The sequence below is a fragment of the Cryptomeria japonica genome, chromosome 9 (genome assembly GCF_030272615.1).
Source record: "Cryptomeria japonica chromosome 9, Sugi_1.0, whole genome shotgun sequence".
NCBI classification, from domain to species: Eukaryota; Viridiplantae; Streptophyta; class Pinopsida; order Cupressales; family Cupressaceae; genus Cryptomeria; species Cryptomeria japonica.
Window position 1 is genome coordinate 62,218,831 of NC_081413.1, and position 19,791 is coordinate 62,238,621.

The following is a 19,791-nucleotide window of genomic DNA, read 5'->3' on the forward strand; positions in this document are numbered from 1 at the left end:
AGTGCAAAGTCTCCACTTGCCTCCCTTCTTTGATGCTAGCACTACCGGGACTGCACATGGGTTGATGCTCTTCTTAATTAGTCCTTGTTCCAATAACTCCTGTACTTGCCTTGCTACCTCCTTATTCTGATCAGGTGTGAGCTTATATGCAGCTTTGTTAGGTAGGGATGCTTTGGGAACAAAGTCCATTTGATGACTTACAGACCTTCTTGGTGGGAGTGTTGCAGGTGCTCCATCACTCTCTATGTCCTTATACTCTTGCAACATGTGCTTCACCTCCTTGGGTGCTTCTACCTGCAACTTGTCTTCTTCCTCCTTTGGCTTCACAAAGATGGCACACTTCACTATCTCCTCCTCATGTAGTAAGTTTAAGAACTCTTTACCGGTAGCCAATAAGACACTAGGTGCTCTTGAAGTTCCCTCTTCATTCTCTATCAAGGACTGAATCTTGAAGGTCTTGCTGTCCTTCTTAAAGGAAGTGGATTTCTCCTCTCCATCATAGATCACCTTCCTGTCAAATTGCTAGGGCCTACCTAGCAACAGATGACAAGCATCCATGGGTAACACATCACAAAGGATCTTAACCTTGTATCCTCCAATAGAAAACTCTACCCAAGTCTGTTTATTGACTAGCACACTCTGCTCATGATTCAACCATGTCACCTTGTATGGGTTAGTATGGGGTATCCTTGCGAGTTTTAACTTCTTGACTGCCTCCTCTGATATTATATTATCATTTAACCCTAAATCAACTATCACCTTGCAAACTTTACCAAGAATCTTGCATCTCACCCTAAAAAATGTTCTCCTATGCTTAGGTTCATTCTTGATTGGCTGTCTTATCAAGACCCTATTGAACATTAGATTTTCTCCAATCTTTGATTCAATATGGTCCACCTCAGGTGTCTTGCTGCTTGATGAGTCTTCATGTGCATAAGAAACCCTCTTTCCACTATTTGATGAGGTAGGCTTGTCAGGGAATCTATATGTTGGATGTCCCAATTGTCCACAATTGTAACATTTCATAGTTGCAAAGTAGGAATTACCTCTGTTGGTACCTCTACCCCTACTTCAACCACCTTGTACACCTCTTCCTCTAGAATGGCCTCCTCTAAGATTGGTTTCACTTCTATGCTCAGTCAACCTGGCTTCTCCTTGGTTCCTCTACTCATTTGTCTTGCTTTGGTAACCACCTCAGTAGATCACTTGATCTCTACCTCTACCTTTACCCCTAGTATTGGAGTCTCCTTTCCTTTTGTTCCTCTCTTCTACCTTGACAGCAAGTTGATGACATTTTTGAATAGTAGTAGGAGTCCATAGGCTTATCTCCTCTTGATTGTTCCACTTTAGGTTGCTTAGATACCTAGCCACCTTAATAGATTCATCTTTTTGGACTTTAGATCTAAGACAAAGTTTTTGAAATTCTTCGGTGTAGGAGGTCACATCAAGGTCTTTTTGCTTCAATCCCTATCTCTTCTTATGAAGTTGGACTTCATAATCCTCTAGTAAGTAGTTCTCTTTAATCTTACTCACCATGGCCTTCCAATTTGCAATAGGTAGCTTCCCCATGCTAACTCTCTCTTCTTGTAGGTACTTTCACCATGTCAAAGCTTCTCCCCTTAATCTTGATCTGGCATCTTTAACCTTTTGAGCCTCTGTCACTCCCTCACACTCAAAGTGGTTTTCCATGCCCTCAATCCATTCCATGATAGTGTCTATGTCCATTCTTCCACTGAAATGTGGCAATCCTTCAAAATCCTTGGTGTTCAAAGCCTTAATAGCCTTTACAAATGGTTCTTCATTGAACAAGGGATCTGGTTCAGGGATAATGTCATCTATGTCTATAGCTTTCTTTCCTTTATCCTTGGTATCTTCACCCCAAGGTCCTTGTGTCCTCTGATCCACCACTTCCTGTAGTTTATCCCTTATCTCACTTATAGCTTCTTCAAGGAGTTTGTTCTTCTCCTTCTACTCTTCTACCTCTCTAGCAAACTTTGCATTAGTGATCATTCTACTTTCCCCTACTAATTCACCAGTATATATAGACATACATAGTCCTCCAAGTCTTTAACTTGCTCTGATACTAAACTGATAGGATGGAGTTTGGGATAGACTAGCTTAGTTTATGCTCTTGGATCCTTCCCTTGGATCACCTGGTGTTCTCTTCACACCCTAGGGTCTCTAGGACTTCCCTTTCTTGAAGAATCCCCTGACCTTTCCCAATCCAACCACCAATGAGTTGTAATACTGCTCCTAAGGTCTCACCTACTCATGAGACTCAAAACCCCTTAATATGGCTAATAAGGGCTAGGCTTGTTCCATGCCTTCCAAGGTCTTAGCAAGGTTAGGTCAGGTCAATTTCATGGTTTTTCCACCCATTCATGTGCTCCCAATAGGTTTCAAGCTTTCAACCCCTTACCGATTTCACTATTTTGTGTTTTGCCTACAAAATAGGGCTACAAGGATTAGGACCAATTAGGCCTCCTACCCAGAATTTTAGGGCTCCCTCTCACAAATGATGCACAAACAACCCAAACTCGCAAAATGGACTACCATTCATTTTCCAAGGGCTCAAGGATTTCTCTAGTTTTGGGCCTCCAACTGGTCATACAGTGCCTAGGGTGAATTTTGGGGTTTTTAAGGGTTTTGTGAGGATTTTTAGGCCTCCGAGGGACACAGTATAGGTTTTTTGTTTTAGCCACTTTGTCTAGATTGGTCGAGGCTCCTCCTTCACACTAGTGGTTCTTCACACACTTCTTTACACCTCTAAAGGGTGCACTCTCCTCTGACCAACCTTGCTCTCCAAGACCTCTGCAACTTGACCTCTCCTAGCCGGGCACTGTCCAGTCTTGCCTAGGAGTGGGTCTTTACATGGCCTCCCTACACTTTCATGGGCCTTTCTTGCATTTAAATATGGTACAAGGTTTTAACTCTCATTCCCCATGGTTTCATGGTGGTTCCACAATTGGGAATGGAGTTATGCATCCATTTACACAAACCAGTCCAAAACTGGGTAGTGAGAAGGCAATTTACAAACTATTTACAAACACACACAACCTGCAAATAAAAACCTAATATAATTTCTCACAATGAAATTATTTGCACCATATAAGACACTCCACATATTTGTGCATGAAAATCAATCCATTAACTTGCTCGGTTGCTTCATTCAAACTGACTGGTAACCATCAAACAGTCACAGTCAAGTTTTGCTTACTTGGGCCGTACAATGTCTGACATCCAACCCATTAACTTAGGGTTTGAAAATACTTATACTACCCTCTCCTTGATCTGTGTGCCCATATTAGGGTTGTCCACACCAAACTAAGAATTTTGACCTCCTGGTGGAAAAGTTGCTTGACAACTTTTAAAAGTTGTCATGCAACTTTTACAACTTTTGAGCAACTTTCCCAATGTTTCTTTTCTTGACTCCTAGACCCACATTGGGAAAAACTAAGGAAACCGCCATGTTATGAAGGACCCCTAAACACCTCCAAGGTACACATACCCTCAATTTGTAAGAAATCCTTAAATTTGACTCATGACCCTAAGATCTCAACTAGGACCCTAACTAGGACCTATGAGCACTTGGCTCTTTATTTTATATACAATGGCTTCATAGAGAAGCAAGAACACAAACAAAACAAATGGTGGGAGTCCTTTGAAGGGTGCTCCTGCACCATTTTAGGAAGCAACACATTGGTGATTCTACTGGGGAGTTGCTAGAGGAAGTTTTTTCAGAATCTCTGGTGGATAAATTTCAGACTCTACTCAGAAAAGGAACTTAGACCACAAGAATAAGGTTTTCCTCCAAAGGGGGTGGCGACTCTACTTTTAGTTGATGATTAATGCTCTATCTTGCAAGAGGGTAAGGAAGAACCCTAGGCACTTGTCATTATATTTTATGTGGGGGTGGAGATCTCTGCACAATACACAAGATAACCATATTGATTTGATTCCTAAGAAAAGACCAAGAAAGAAAGATCAAACATCAGAAATGACATTTGCAAGTTTTAAAACTTTCCCTAGCAGGGAAAGAGGAAACTTAAATGAAAATGAGGATCCTACATCAAGCCATCAAAGTCCTCAAAGTAATGATGAAAATCTTAATCCATTTTCTCAAATAAGCATGGAGAATCATGATTGGTATAATGAGATAAATTATGAGAGACCAGATAAAGAAGAAGAGGACTTCCAATGGGATGCTCTTATTCACAAAATGGCTAGCATGGGCTAAAGTGAGGACAAAATGGCTAGGGCCCTTAGAAGGAAGCCAAATGAGGTTTTAGATAAATTGGGAATAAAAAGAGATGCACTCATTTCCCCAAAAGAAAAGGCAACTATGGGTGATGCATCAAGAAATGAGAGGGCATGGTACGTGGAAGTTAGAATAGAGAGGGGGTCAGGGGATGACATAATTCCTTGATACAACCCCCCTCATCAAAAGAATATAGAACAAGTATTCAATAGGAATCATTCCAATCCATTATTTGAACTTGGAAATGGAGAAAGAAATAGAAACAATGACAACAGGAGTGACATGAGTAACCATTGGAAGGAACCAAATGGTGGAAGGATTCAAAATCAAGGGAATCTAAGATAACAACATTACAGTGATAGGGATAAGAACAATAGAGGGTGAAATAATGGAAATAGAAATCATTGGAATTATAATCATGGGTATAGGGAATATTTGACTATTGAAAGATATAGGAAATTGGACTTTAGTGGCATAATAGGATACCCAAATCCTACTCAAAATGAGTAGCGGACTACTATTCCAAAGTTGACTGGCAATGGGATAGAATCAACTAAACATCTGACAAATTTGAAGAATAATATCAAAGAATTTGAATTACCCCATGAAAATGTGTTCATGAAATTATTTGTGCAATCCTTGACTAAAGATGTTGGTGAATGGTACAAAGGATTACCAGATGGATCAATTGTTAGTTGGTAGGATTTTGTGACACAATTCACTGAAGAGTTTGGGGATCATAATGACACATCATTTTCTTCTCATGAATTAACTAGTATCAAAAAAAACTTTAATGAATCAGTGGCAAAATTTCATAAGAGATTTAAAAAATTACTAAACAAAATACCAAGAGATGTGAGACCAATTGACTCCTTCCTAATTGATTTTTACTTAAGTGCATTTGATGGTAAGACTCATTATGAAACCAAGTCACACAAGCCTACAACATTGCAACAAGCTTTTAAGACTGCCTCTACTATTTAAAATAATAGAAAAGTTTTTGGTAGACTAAATAAAAGAGATGATGTAAAATTGTATAATCCTAGGGCTCCAAAAAGGGGTGATTTCAAAGAAATAATGGATATACTCAAAGATATGAAAGGAAGAAAGAATAGAAATGATAGGCCACCAACATATAAGAATGACAGGCCATCAAATTATTAAAATGATAGGTCTAGACTCCATGACATGCCATACAATACTAATTGGAAGGATGGTAAGCCTGAAAATCCAAATCAAAATAAGGAGGCTCCTGATCCATTGAAGAAAGGTACTCATTTGCTAGAAGATTTCCCCTGGTGTGACATTTGTAGGTTGCCACATGAACCCAAACAGTGTGTGATTGCTCAAAGTTTATTAGAAGATGAAATCCAAGATGAAGATCAGTGACCCATGATAAATGCACTTTCCTCTGAACCATTTTGGGGCAGAGATGATTATAGTTCATCAGAAGAAGAATATGCACCGAATGTATGTGAGGGAAGGATAAATCAAAATAACAGTATGCAACAAGTATTATCAGATGAGGATGAACCACCCTTGCTGAGGATTTTTTCCTAACAACTGAAGAGAAGAAGGCTTATACAATAGCAGTAGTAGCACAGGATAAGAATAATTATCAATTGAGAAATAGAACAATAAATGCAGATCAAGGGAATCCAACAGGGATGTTTGCAAAAATACCAAAGCAGAATGATAGTAAAGATGGAAATCTAAAAAATAGAAGTGAGATGGTATCAAAATAAAATGAATAGGTAGAACTCCCAAAGCTAACAAAACTTGTTGATAAGAAGACAACTGGTAAGCAAGTTTTAAGTTGTAATTATTTTATGTCCCAAACTTTGTCTCAGGTGAAAATTTCTCTCCCTTTACTTGAGATCATAAAATTCCCTGATTATAGAGATAAAATAGTAAAAATAATATCTAATGTGGGTAAAATCAGTCAAGAGAACCCTAAGTAGTGACAAATTGTTGAGAATCCACCAGTAGTTTATCTAGGTACTTCTTTGCATAAGAATCTGAACCAAGTGGACCCATTCTATCTAACATTATTGATTAATAACTAGGAATGAATGTGGATACTCCATATGGGCAATGTTATACTATAGACAATAGATCAGTAGTGGTAGTGGGAATTATGAAAGATGTGGATTTCAAATTTTTGGCATGCTCTGATGCATCTTAAAAAACTAATATCACAGTGGTGGAGGTGCCTCCAAGTTATGGGATGCTTTTATCTAGACAATGGTCTAATTTGGTGGGTAGACATGTCCAGTTGGATTTATCATATGCTACCATCTCAGTAAATGGCACAGAGGTCAGGGTTGATAGAGAGCCCAGGTCATCATACATCACTGAGGAAGTAGACCCAGCTCATATGACATGTATTTTCCATATAGACATGGACAATTTTCACTTAAGTATAGTTAAACCTACCATGTCAAATACAGAAAAAATTGAAATGCATGCTAAATAAAATAAAAACATGATATGGAAAATGTATTTTGATGGGGCGTGTAGAAAATATGGAAATGGGGTTGGAGTTGTGTTTATATCCCCTAATGGAAATTCTTTTAAATACTCATTCCTTTTAGCATTTGAATGCACAAATAACATAGCAAAGTATGAAGCTCTCTTATTAGGACTCATAAATGCAAACATGCATGGGATAAAAATGTTGACAGTTTATGGTGATTCAGAACTAATTATATCTCAGGTTAAAAACAAATTTGCTATTAAGAATTCAAATTTGAGACGTTACAAGAAAGAAATTTGGGATTCTATAGAATTTTTTGATGCTTTTGCAAAAAAATGGACAGAAAGATCAAAAAATATCTTAGCAGATTTCATGGCTAACCTTACAATTAGGCATAATGACACCCCTTTTGATGAAATAACTCAAGTGGAAATCAAAACAAGGCTAGTAGTACTAGATAACATAAAAAACTGGCAAGTTTTTGATGATTATTGTGACCTATTGAGATTTCTCATATGTGAGGATCAATATGAAGATCAAAAAATTGATTTGACTGCCTACATAGAAAATCAAGATGGTAAAGACACTTTGTTTGGGAAAGAGATTTTGCAATTAAAATAAAATAAGACCCCAAACGGGTTGATGGCATTGGAAAGGATTTTTTATAATCAGGATAGAGCTGATCTAAAATCCATCCCTATAACACAGGAAGATGTTGAGAAGATAAACCTTGCAAGTGAACACAATCCTAGAGAGGTGTTGAAATGTGGCGACTGATCAGCAAAGTACTGTACACTCAGCACGTATCCCCAAGAAAATTTTTTTTGCCATTTTTCGTTGATGAAAATTGACATTGTAATAAAACCCTAAAAAGGCCGACTTTGTTTGTTGCCCTAAAAATGCATGTTATAAGCGGCTACGATGCTTAAGGCATTGTAAGGCTGATGTACTATTTTTGCTGGATAATAAGAAAGATTGGATGGCTGTGTATGGTGGACGTAACCCATTCTGGGTGAACCACGTTAAATCTTTGTGTTATCTATGTCCTATTTTATTTCTTTATCTTTTGTATTTAAATCTGCATATAATTGTTAGTTCATATTTGCTTCAGATCTGCTTGAAACCCTAACAAGAGGTGTTCATTGGAAAGAGAATTACCTCAAAAATCAGAATGACATTGATAAATTTATTAAGAAAATACAAACATGTTTTTGCATGGTCATATGATGACCTTAAAGCATATAGAGAAGACCTCTTTCAACATGAAATTCCTCTGAAGCCAAATGTGAAGCCTTTTAGACAAAGACAAAGGCCTATAAACCCAACACTAGCTCCAAAGATGAAGGAGGAATTGATGAAAATGAGGAATACATGGATCATAAAACCAATAAAACATTCAACATGGGTGTCCAACCTGGTACCTATTAGAAAGAAGAATGGTGATATAAGGCTTTGTGTGGATTTTAGGATTGTGAATGTCTCTTCATTAAAGGGCAATTATACTTTACCTAACATAGAAGCTTTTTTGTAGAAAGTTACAAGAAATGAATTGCTTTCCATGATGGATGGATTCTCAAGATATAATTAGGTGAAGGTCAAGGAAATAGAGCAATAGAAAACTTCCTTTACAACACCTTGGGGAACATATGTCTATGCTAGAATGCCCTTTGGATGCACTAATGCAGGGGATACTTTCCAGAGGGCTATGGATGTGGCATTTGAAGGTTTGATTGATTGCATCCTAGTTGTTTATCAAGATGACTTGACAACTTATTCAAAGAAAGTAGAAGAGCATTGCAATGATTTGGAGAAGAGCTTTATAAGGGCACTAGAATATGGTGTTTCTCTTAACCCAAAAAAGTGTCATTTCAGAGTAACAAAAGGAAAATTGTTGGGACATATTGTATCAAAATAAGGTGTTAGAATTGATCCTCAAAGGATAGCTACCATGGATAAAATTAAGATACCTAAAACTATTAAAGTTATCCAGCCATTCTTTGGACAAATAAATTTTGTCAGAAGGTTTGTCTCAAATTTTTCAGAAATTGTAAAACCAATTACTAAGATGCTTAAGAAAGGGGCTGACATCAAATAGACAAATGAAGCCCTAGAAGAATTTGCAAGTATCAAGAGGGCCATTAAAGAAGACCTAGTCATCAAGTCTCCCAATTTCTCAAAACCTTTCCAAGTGTTTTCTTTTGTATCTTACCATACCATAGTAGTAGTCATGTTACAGAAAAATGATGAGGGATATGAACAACTTGTTGCATTTTCTAGTACAACATTATAGGCATCTGAGTTGAATTATGAAGTGAATGAGAAACAAGCTTATGCATTGGTAAAAGCTATGAAATATTTTAGGCCATACCTGGTAGGAGCAAATGTGGTTGCATATGTACGTAATGCAACAGTAAAAGATATTTTTAGAGAGACTGAGACTATTGGTCACAGATGCCGATGGATTAATGAGATCCAGGAATTCAATATAGATATACAAATCACCAATATTGTTAGAGGGCAAGGCCTGGCTAAACTTATGGTAGATTCCAATTTAGAAGTAGCACAAATAAACCAAGTGGAACTAGAAAACTTAGAGGTAAGCATTGAAAGATGTTTGTGGTATACAGATGTTGTTTATTATCTAAAACATATGAAATGTCAAGAAGGTCTCACTGATAGCCAAAAGAGGACAATCAAGCTTCAGGTGGCTAGATATATTTTCTACAAGGAGATTTATACTGGAAAAATCGAGATGGTATCCTACTCCTTTGTTTAGACATGGATCAAGCAGAAGCAATCCCGAAGGAGTTGCATGGAGGTGTCTGTGGAGGATATTTTTTCACTAAAACCAGTGCACATAAGATATTACGCGTTGGTTATTATTGGCCCCAACTCTTCAAGGATTGTCATGCATATGTTAGGAAATGTGAGGCTTGTCAAAGGCTTTCAGGGAAGCTAAAATATGATGGATCATTGCCTCTTAAACTCATGCAAACTGAGGAATCTTTCCAAATGTGGGGCATGGAATTCATAGGAGAGATAGCAGACAAATCAAGTGGGGGACACAGGTGGATTCTAGCAGCAACAAATTATTTTACCAAGTGGGTGGAGGTAATCCCAACTAGGCAAGCCACAAGTAAGGTGGAAATAAAATTTCTTATGGAAAATATCTTGTCAAGGTTTGGTGTACCTCATAAAATTGTGGTTGATAATGGAATGTACTTTAGGTATAAGGATTTTTCTAATTTTTGTGAGTCATATGGCATTGTTGTATCTTATTCTTCGCCTTATCACCCACAAGGAAATGTATAATCTAAATCCAATAACAAAAATTTACTTAAAATAATCAAGAGGATATTGGGAAATAATAAAAGGTCTTGGGATTCGAAATTAAATTTAGCAGTATAGGTGGATAGGATTACAACCAAGAAGTCTACCGGATTTTCACCTTATGAGTTGGTATATGGGAAAGAAGCAAAATTGCCTCTGAACAATCTGCTCCCGGTATATAAATTTGTGACACGAGTAGTTAGAGGATGTAAATTTCATAGAGGATAGGCTGGATCAATTAGCAAAATTGGATGAGTATAGAAGAGAATCTCAAAAGAAGAACATTTGAAAGTAGCAACAAATCAAATTATTGCATGATAAGAAGGCACCTGACAAAACTTTTAAAGAGGGATATTGGGTATTAAAGTGGAATGCTAAGGATCGGGACAAAGGGAAACATGAAAAGTTTGAAGCACTTTGGCTAGGCCCTTATATCATTGTGGAAAACAGAGGAGAAAATTCATACAGTTTGCAGAATACTGATGGGGAGATTCATGAATTCCTTACCCATGGGCAATATCTCAAGCATTTCTTCTACTACGTAAAACATGGAGTAATTCTTTGTACATATTAATTAGGGTTATTTTTTTTTCTTGTTCTTTATTTTTGTAGTTTCTAGTAGATAGTTGGTTTGCTTTCCAGAGATAACTAGGATCTCGCTATGTTCATCAAGAAACATATGTCCCCAAAAAAAGCCACTATTAGCGCATAATTTTTCAAATTATTTATGCTATTGAGATACTATTTTCTTATGTTTTAAAGAAGTATTTTTATCATGAGAATAGTTACTGCTAAAATTTTATGTGCAGGAGTAATCCTACAACATTAATACCCATCCATATGTGATTCATCTCTAGAGAGTCAACCATCAGCTAAAAGGGGATAGGAGTTATCTCGATACCTAATAGACACATCAGGAGGATATACACCAACTGAGTAATTACTAAAGTATCATCAACATAACTTTCACTATCAAAACATGCAAATTACTATTTTGTCGATATCCGATAAGGCTATCGATAATAATTACACCAATAGAAAGAGAAACATTAGTCATCGGCATAACTTAAAGAGACCGGGATGTAAAATTTCAAGCTATCTTGATGCCCAATGGAAATAATAAAGCAGGAGGTTCATCGAATAAAAAGTAACTATTTGCAGAGGTTGTTCAAGGTTATGCCGATACCTGATGGAGGAATCGGGATGACACATGACAGTAAAAACAAAGTGACTTAAGGAATGAAATATTGTTGATGGCACCAAAGGAGGAATTTGTTGGGAAAGCATATACCGATGAGCCATTACAGATGTAGTTCAAAAATTGAAACCAAAGCAACCTGTATTTAATGCATGTAATTGAGTAGATTGATGGCTCACATGAGGCAAATTAAGAACCAAATGTAGGTTGTGTCTTACTTAAAAAACTACAAGGTGAGAACTATTTCTCACAGTTCTTCATGCATAATGGAGGATTCAAGTTAATTAGGAAGAAAGAGGAGTGCTAAGGGCTCTGAATCCACATCTAAAAAATCCAAAATAGCGGAAGTCCCTCCTGCACAGAAACTGAATCAAGATATTATTAATCAATTGCAGTCTCGAGGCCCAAAATTAAGGAGGTTGAAACAAAATTTGCCTAGAAAAGACTAGCTTGAAGATAGGTTTAAAGGGGTTGGAGATGTCTAGACAAAGGTGAGAGGTTATGAACTCTTCCTGTTTCATTTTCTAAGAAAGGATAAAGAAGTACCAATTTGTAGCCCATGGATAACCAACTTAGGTAAATTAGTTGTTCCAAATGTTTTGGTAAATATCAAACAGATGGAAGTCTTGGTCAAAAATTATAATTTTGTGAAGAGATGCATTCAATTTCCAATTGGCGAGGTGTTTATCATATTTAGCCATGGCACCATAGATGAAGTTTTTGGCCTAGACCCTAACCCTGATGTACCCTTGTCATTTGAAGAACTAGAGGAGGAATTTGCTAAAATGGATACTACTTATAAAGGGTGGAATGTCACCTTCCACAGGGTTGAGAAGGGTATTTTAACCAAAGAGGATGGTCCCACATTCAACATGGATATTTTTAGACACTACTTATAGTACACCTATATGTCATGTGAACAGGTTGGAGGAATAGAGGTCCCTGATATAGCTAATATTGGGTCGCTGGTGTTAGCACCAAATGTACTGATATATTAGCCAAGACCCTTTGATTATGCTACTTATCTTGTAGAAAAATTACATGAATTTTTCTTGAACCTTAGATATAATAGGGAGCCCACTTTCAAGTTTTACTAGTTTTTAATTCATTTGATTTTATTTTATGGGAGAATTCGGGTTATGTGGCCAATGAGTTTAAAATTGAACACAGTGGAAATAGAAGGTAAAGAACAACCAGTGCAGATATGGACATCAATTTGGGACTCACGATATGTGAAATCTATCTACATTAAGTTTGAAGAGTTAATAGTAAAGCCATTATACCAGATGTATGGTGTCCTGTGTGAAGGATCTCTTTCCACTGAAGTTAAAATATTTCTGTGACTTGTTGTTTTTTATGAGAGAGGTATTGTCAATCCCAACTGGTGTGATTGGTTTGTTCATAAGGATTTTACTTGCTTTGGGATTTATGGTTTTGAAGAAACCCCATATGTGTTGCCAAAATTTATACCAAAGAGAATTGCTTATCTAGAGATTGTGAGACAATTAAGTATTTCGAACACCAAAATTTTTGGAGATATGCGTAAGCAGACTTTCCTACGTTGGACTCTTACTTTTGGGGATTTTACCATTGTATCAACAAAGGCTTATGAAGCCATTGATAGGGAAATAATTGAAGAATATGATTTGTTCAAATATACTACTAGGGTCAATTATGACCCTGAAGGATATATTCACAATTGCAAGAAAAGTCTAAATCTAGGAGATTATCGTCATGTTCACTTGGAAGCAGAGGATATGTTTAGAAACATGGAGGATGAAGAGGCCCAGATGGCCATTGATGAGTTAAACAATAAATTGGAAGAAAATAAAAAGAGATTGCAAGAAATAGAAACTGAAGAAGAGAGTGAAGACGAGTCAGAAGAAGTTGAGATGATATCTAGGCATCAAGCACCAGACACAATAGAAGAACTAGACTTGCAGGAGAAAATTGTTGCTAGGTTGAACGCCCATAGTGATGCATGATACTATGAATATTCTTCCTTTGTGTCTGATGATGTTTTTATTAAGTCAAAAGAATTTAAATCATTTTTCTATAATTTCAAAAGAAAAAAATTGAGACTCTATCACAAATATAACCCTTGAAAAGGAATTAGAATTGTTGGGGAAACTATAGAAAGAAACCAGTTTGTAATTGACCACTATAACCTCTCAATGTGGAAGATAGCTTCTTAGTGAAGCAGGCATCATCATCTTTCCAGGATGGGATATGAGTGAATCATTTATTTTTGATAACATGTTACATTTTGAGAATAAATATTTTAAATTGGATATTCAGGGGGTGAACGATGTGTATGTCGGCTCTAGATTTGACGAGAATGAATTTTTTTTTTTTTATGGGCTCTTTACCCTCCAAATAAGAGGCCAAAAATCATTGATGTGGATAAAGCCTTTTGTCATATGATGAAATTGAAAGTTGGTGAAGTGGATCCCATTGTCACTGTTGATATGGGTATTGATATTTTAAAATTTAATAAAGCACAATTCGTCAAAGTGATCAAAAAAAAAGAGCAGTACAAAGGATTATATGAAGAATTGCTAAAAAGAGGAGGACAGTCTATGCCAAAAATCGATGATGGGTCTCAGTGGTAAAAGAAATTTGAAGAAGTGCAACTGGGAAATAAAAACTTGAAAAGGAAAATGCAGAGTGTGAGGGCTGACACGACCTCTGTTTTATTGACTAAGAGATTTTTAAAATTGCATGGTTTCCTTGAGGATACCTGGGTTGTTTATCAAAAGAATATGGATAATACAATATCTCACAACTAGATTTATAATAGACTAGGAACTCTATTGCATGATAAGACAATGGCCAATACAGATGCTAAAGTTATTAAAGGAATACAAAAGTTGTTAAAAAAGAATTAAGACTTTGACATAGAATTGAAAAATGAATTCAATGAATGTAAGGAAATAGTACAACATGGTTTTCTAGAAATTGAAGATCAGAATGGACAGATTAAGGATAAGGATAAATGGATTGTGAAGTGCCAAAATCTTCTTAGTGCTTCCCTTAACATTGCCCAATCTGATGGACTTGACATGAAAGAGAAAATCGAGTACATGGAAAAATTCATCACTCTAGAGATTGTGGTCAGAGATATTATCTACAATGTAGATACCTACAAATTAGAGGGATATTTGAAACATATTTAGAAGTGCGGTCAGAAGCTTGGGGACCAGTCATATATATCAAAATATGTTTAAATATGTGGATTTGTATTTAATAATTTTAGTTTGTTAGGGCAGTTTCTAGGTAGTTAATTTCTAGTTAGTTTTTGTTTTAATGAAATGGTATGCCCTTTAATTTTCAAAGTGAATCATCATCTATATATAGAGGATTGTTTAGGAAAGATAGATATCAAAAGAGTTTATCCATTTTTTATGGTTTGAAATCAAGATAATCTTTATGTATTTTCTTATGAACTCGTTGTCTGGAAGTACGAAGATGATGGAGGATATGCACTGAAATCAATGATTTTAAGTATTTTATTTTCAATATAAAGATTCAAGTGTTTTTTTATTCATGATGGTATCTATCTTTTCAATGGATTGATCAGTTCCTTAGATAAATCTATTTACTTAGGTTGTTTCATTGTGCAATCTTATGTTGTTGTAATTAAGATTGATTTTCAGTTTGAATATCAGTTTGAAGGATTGGTTGGCAAGCTTCGAATTGTCTTACTGGTCTTTCAATGTAAAGTTAAATTTAGTAAGACTAACTGGATGTCATATTTTACTATCTCTAAGGTTAAACATAGGATTTTTCATTTGAAATGATATGAAACCAATAAGGAATCAAGGCAATAGTCTTTTATTGATTTTATATATTTGAATCAAGTATTTCCAAAGCAATTTTTATTAAGGTATCATATTTCTAATTCATACAATCACTACTTTATAAACAGTCACTTACAAGCAACCAATTATAGTTTTCATATAATAAGATTGGGTTTAGGAACAATTGCCATCTTGAAGTCACCTAATTTCTTAAATTCGCTATAGAAAACTCTTAAACCTATAGTTTTACATTTAAGGTATAGGTTCACCCACCTTGGTCTAGCGAAGCCTGAAGTGTAGGGGAATTTGATCTATTGATCATTCATGTTTGTTGGCCAAGACTGATTTAGATTTCATCAAGAGAAGTGGCAAAACTATTTGATTTCCAATCTGTGGTTTTTGGAACCAACAATTGGCATCAATAAAAAAATATCAATACAACACATAATCAATTCCACCAAATGGCCAACAATCTCCCCCTTTCTCACTGATGGCAACACTAGATGTGAAAAACATATAAGTACCAAGAAATGCCAAACAAGTCTCCCCTAATGGAAGACAACCAACAATGTCCCACTCAAAGATATAGCAGTGAAATTCTAAAACAAAGACCAAACTCCCCCTGTGAATGATATCTTTGTAAAGCTTTGAATTATACATATATCTCTCCCCCTAATGTATACAACAACTTAAGTTTTCTTTTTCACATCAATATCTCTCCCCCTTTGACATCAATTCTAGAAATCTGACAAAAATACTAAAGCAAAAACATAAACCACTGAATCACAAAGTTGAAAACTCCCCCTAAGTAGTAGTATTCCCACATTAGGGCTAGAATAAATAGTATCTTTGATAGTGCATACCAAACTAAAGCCAAACCACATCAATCAAGTCTCTATCGGAGGGGCAAAAACTCCCAATCTGTCTCTTAGGTAGTCAAACAATTCCTTAGGCAAAGGTTTAGCGAAGATATCTGCAATCTTCTCTTTAGTGTTCACATAAACCAGTCTAACTTCATTTGTTTCCACCTTTTCTTTCAAAAATATGTACTTGATAGATGTGTTCTTTGTCTTTGAATGAAATACCGGATTCTTTCATATATCAATAGCAGCAAAGTTATCATAGTGAATAACTACCGGTGCATTACAATACACCTTTATATCTTTCAACATTTACTTCATCCATAAAACTTGTGTATAGTTAGTAGCAGCATCAACATACTTAGCTTCAGCAGTAGATAAAGAAGTACATGACTATTTCTTACTGATCCATGAAACCAACTTCTTTCCAAGAAAGAAAGCTCCACCGGAAGTACTTTTCCAGTCATCAACATCTCCAACCCAAACAACATCTGTATATGCACATAAAGTAAAGTTGTCATCCCTAGGGTACCACAAACCATATTCTAATGTACCTTGCAAGTATCAAAAAATCCTTTTCACCGCACTCTCATGATTTTCTCTAGGATCACTCTGAAATATTGAAACAATACAAATGACTTTCATTATGCTAGGCCTAGTCTGAGTCAAATAAAGAAGACCTCCAATCATAGATTTGTATCTTGTAGGATTTACTGATGCAAAAACATCTTTCCTTGTCAATTTATCACTTCTAACCATAGGAGTACTTACCAGTTTAGAGTCTCCCATACCAAATTTCTTCAACAATTCCTTATCATACTTAGTTTGATAAATGAAAATACCTATGTCAATCTAAGTAATCTACAAACCTAAGAAAAATTCCATCTCTCCAATCATAGACATCTCAAACTCTTTCACCATATTCTTAGAAAATTCTATGCATAACTTATCTTCACCTCCAAAAATAATGTCATCAACAAATACTTCAATAATCAGTTTATCATCATCAGTGATTTTATAATATAAATTACGGTCAACACTACCCTTAGCAAAACCAAGCTCCAAAAGATATTTATCTAACCTTGCATACCTAGGTCTAGGTGCTTGTTTCAATCCATATAAATCTTTCCTTGACCTGCAAACCTTGTTTGTATCATCTGATAGTGAAAAACCATCAAGTTGCTCAATATTAAATTCCTCATCAAGATCCCCATTCAAAAATGCAAATTTAACATCCATCTGATAAACCTTGTAGTTTTTATAAGCAACGTAGGCAAGAAATAATCTTATAGCTTCAATCCTACCTACAGGTGAAAAAGTCTCTCAATAATCAATTCCTTCCTTCTGAGAATATCCTTTACAAACCAGTCTAACCTTATTACATATAACTTGACCATCCTCATTCAATTTATTTCTAAAAACCCATTTAGTTCCAATAACATTCTTATTTTTAGGTTGGGGAACCAAAGTCCATGTGTTATTTTTCTCAATCTAATCTAATTCTTCTTCCATAGCTTTCAACCAATATTCATCTTTACATGCTTCACTTACTGATACCAGTTCAACTTGTGAAATTAAACATACCTCATTAGTTGTTACTCTTCTTCTTGTCATTAATCCATTATTCTTATCCCCAATGATCTAATCTTCTAAATGATTCAATCGCACATACTTAAGACTCCTCTGACTCTCTGTTCCTCTTCCTTGATCTTCAGTTACCATATAATTTTCTGATACTATCGGAGTAACTGGTTCAACTCTTTGTTCCGGTAAAGGTGCTACCAGTTTGGATATAATCATTTCCACTATCGGTTCCTTCTCATAAACTCTGATTTGACTTCTATTCAGCTCATCTACTTTGACATTAGCACTCTCCACAATTCTTTGCAATCTCTTGTTATAACATCTATATGCCTTGCTTTCATTAGAATAACCAAGAAATATGCCTTCATCAAATCTATGATCAAATTTGCTAATGATATCATCTCTCCTAATATAACATTTACTACCAAATATTTTGAAATACTTAATTATAGGTGTATTGCCAAACCATAATTCATACAGTGTCTTACCGGTTTCTCCTTTGATATGTACTTTGTTGAATGTATAAACTATTGTTTTCATTGCTTCTCTCTAGTAGATATGAGGTAGACTAGATTCCATCATCATTGTTCTAGCACCATCCAAGATATTTATGTTCTTCCTTTCCACAACTCCATTCTGCTGAGGTGTCCAAGGAGATAAAAAATTTCTTCTTATACCATGCTTCTCACAAAAGTTATTAAACTCACCGGATTTGAATTCTCCACAATGATTTGACCTCAAAAATTTAATCTTCAATCTTGTCTTAATTTCTACTTTAGCCTTAAAATATTTTAAACTTTTCAAATGCCTCGGATTTTTCTTTTACCAAAGTAACCCACATCATTCTAGAATAATCATCAATGATTGGCATGAAATATCTATCACCTTGAAAACTTTTAACTCTACCAGGCCCACAAAAATTAGTATGAACAAGATCAAGAACATCATTAGATTTATCTTGTATACTCCTAAAAGGGGTTCTGACCTATTTACCCATTTGACATTTTTTACATACCAGAATATAGGGCTTCATAATCTTAGGTATATCTCTAACTGCCTTAGTTGAACTGATATTTACAATGCAATAAAAATTCACATGAAATAGCCTTGTATGCCATAGCCAACTCTCATCAATCCATCTAATCAAACATGTCTTCTCACCCAAGTTCAAATGAAATTTATTACCTTTTTTCTGTGTACCAGTTGCAATCTCCAAACCAATTCTATTAATGATTTTGCATTTTCCATCCTTGAACTCTAATTGAAATCCCTTATCCACCAATTTTCCTACACTCAAAAGATTATGTCTTAAACCTTCAACATTGTTAGCATCCCCTCAAATTTTCATTAAAATTTCAACCTCAGAGATCACCTTTGGTGTTTCTTTCCTATTTCAGTCCTATGTTTCCTTTCTTTGAACCTAAGTTGTTGAACCTTTTCATAGTTCAAAGGTTTAAGGTTCAAAGCGTGCTTTAAGTAATGCTCTTCGTGGCTTTGTATTATTGTAAGGCAAGTGCATTTTTGTAATTTGTATTGAACTTTGAACCCTTGAACCTTTTTCAATTCAACATTCAATTGGTTCTCTTGTGTGAGTCGCGGCTATGTAATGTTATTTAACGAGAAAGTGTGAACGTGTTAAGTTGGTTTTGAACTTGAAGTTTGAACTATTTATAAATCGATTCATGGTTCAAGGTTCAAAACTTCCCTTTCTGTTTGTTAAAGGTCTTCGCTCATTCTCGGTGTTGTTTTGAGCCACAGGTTGAGGATTCTTTGTTCTATCTCCTAAAATTGAACTTGAACCATTGAACTCTTCATGAGTTGGTTCAAGGTTCAAAAGGTGTTAGACACAATGCACCACTAAGAGGGGGAGGGGGTGAATAAGTGGTTCTCAATAATTTTCCCTTTTACAATCCTATGTGAGCATACCGATTATTAGATCTAACTAAAAATGGACTTACCAGTTAGTGAGGAGACTAACTCAAATGCAAACACTCACAAGGAGACATCACATAACACTAGCATATACGAGGAAAACCCAAGATGGGAAAAACCTCGGTGAGAAATTTTGCTGGAGTCTACTGCTCCAATCCAACCTCACAATGAAAACTATTACAATGTTTAGGGCAACAACTCAAGGAGCACCAACCCTTGACTTTAGGGCACCAACCCAAGGAGCACCAACCCAAGGAGAACCAACCCCGAACTTTATGGGCTACAACCCACAAGAGCTACAACCCCTTCACCAAGCTACAAAAGATAACTTCAATTACAAAAGTATTTGTCTT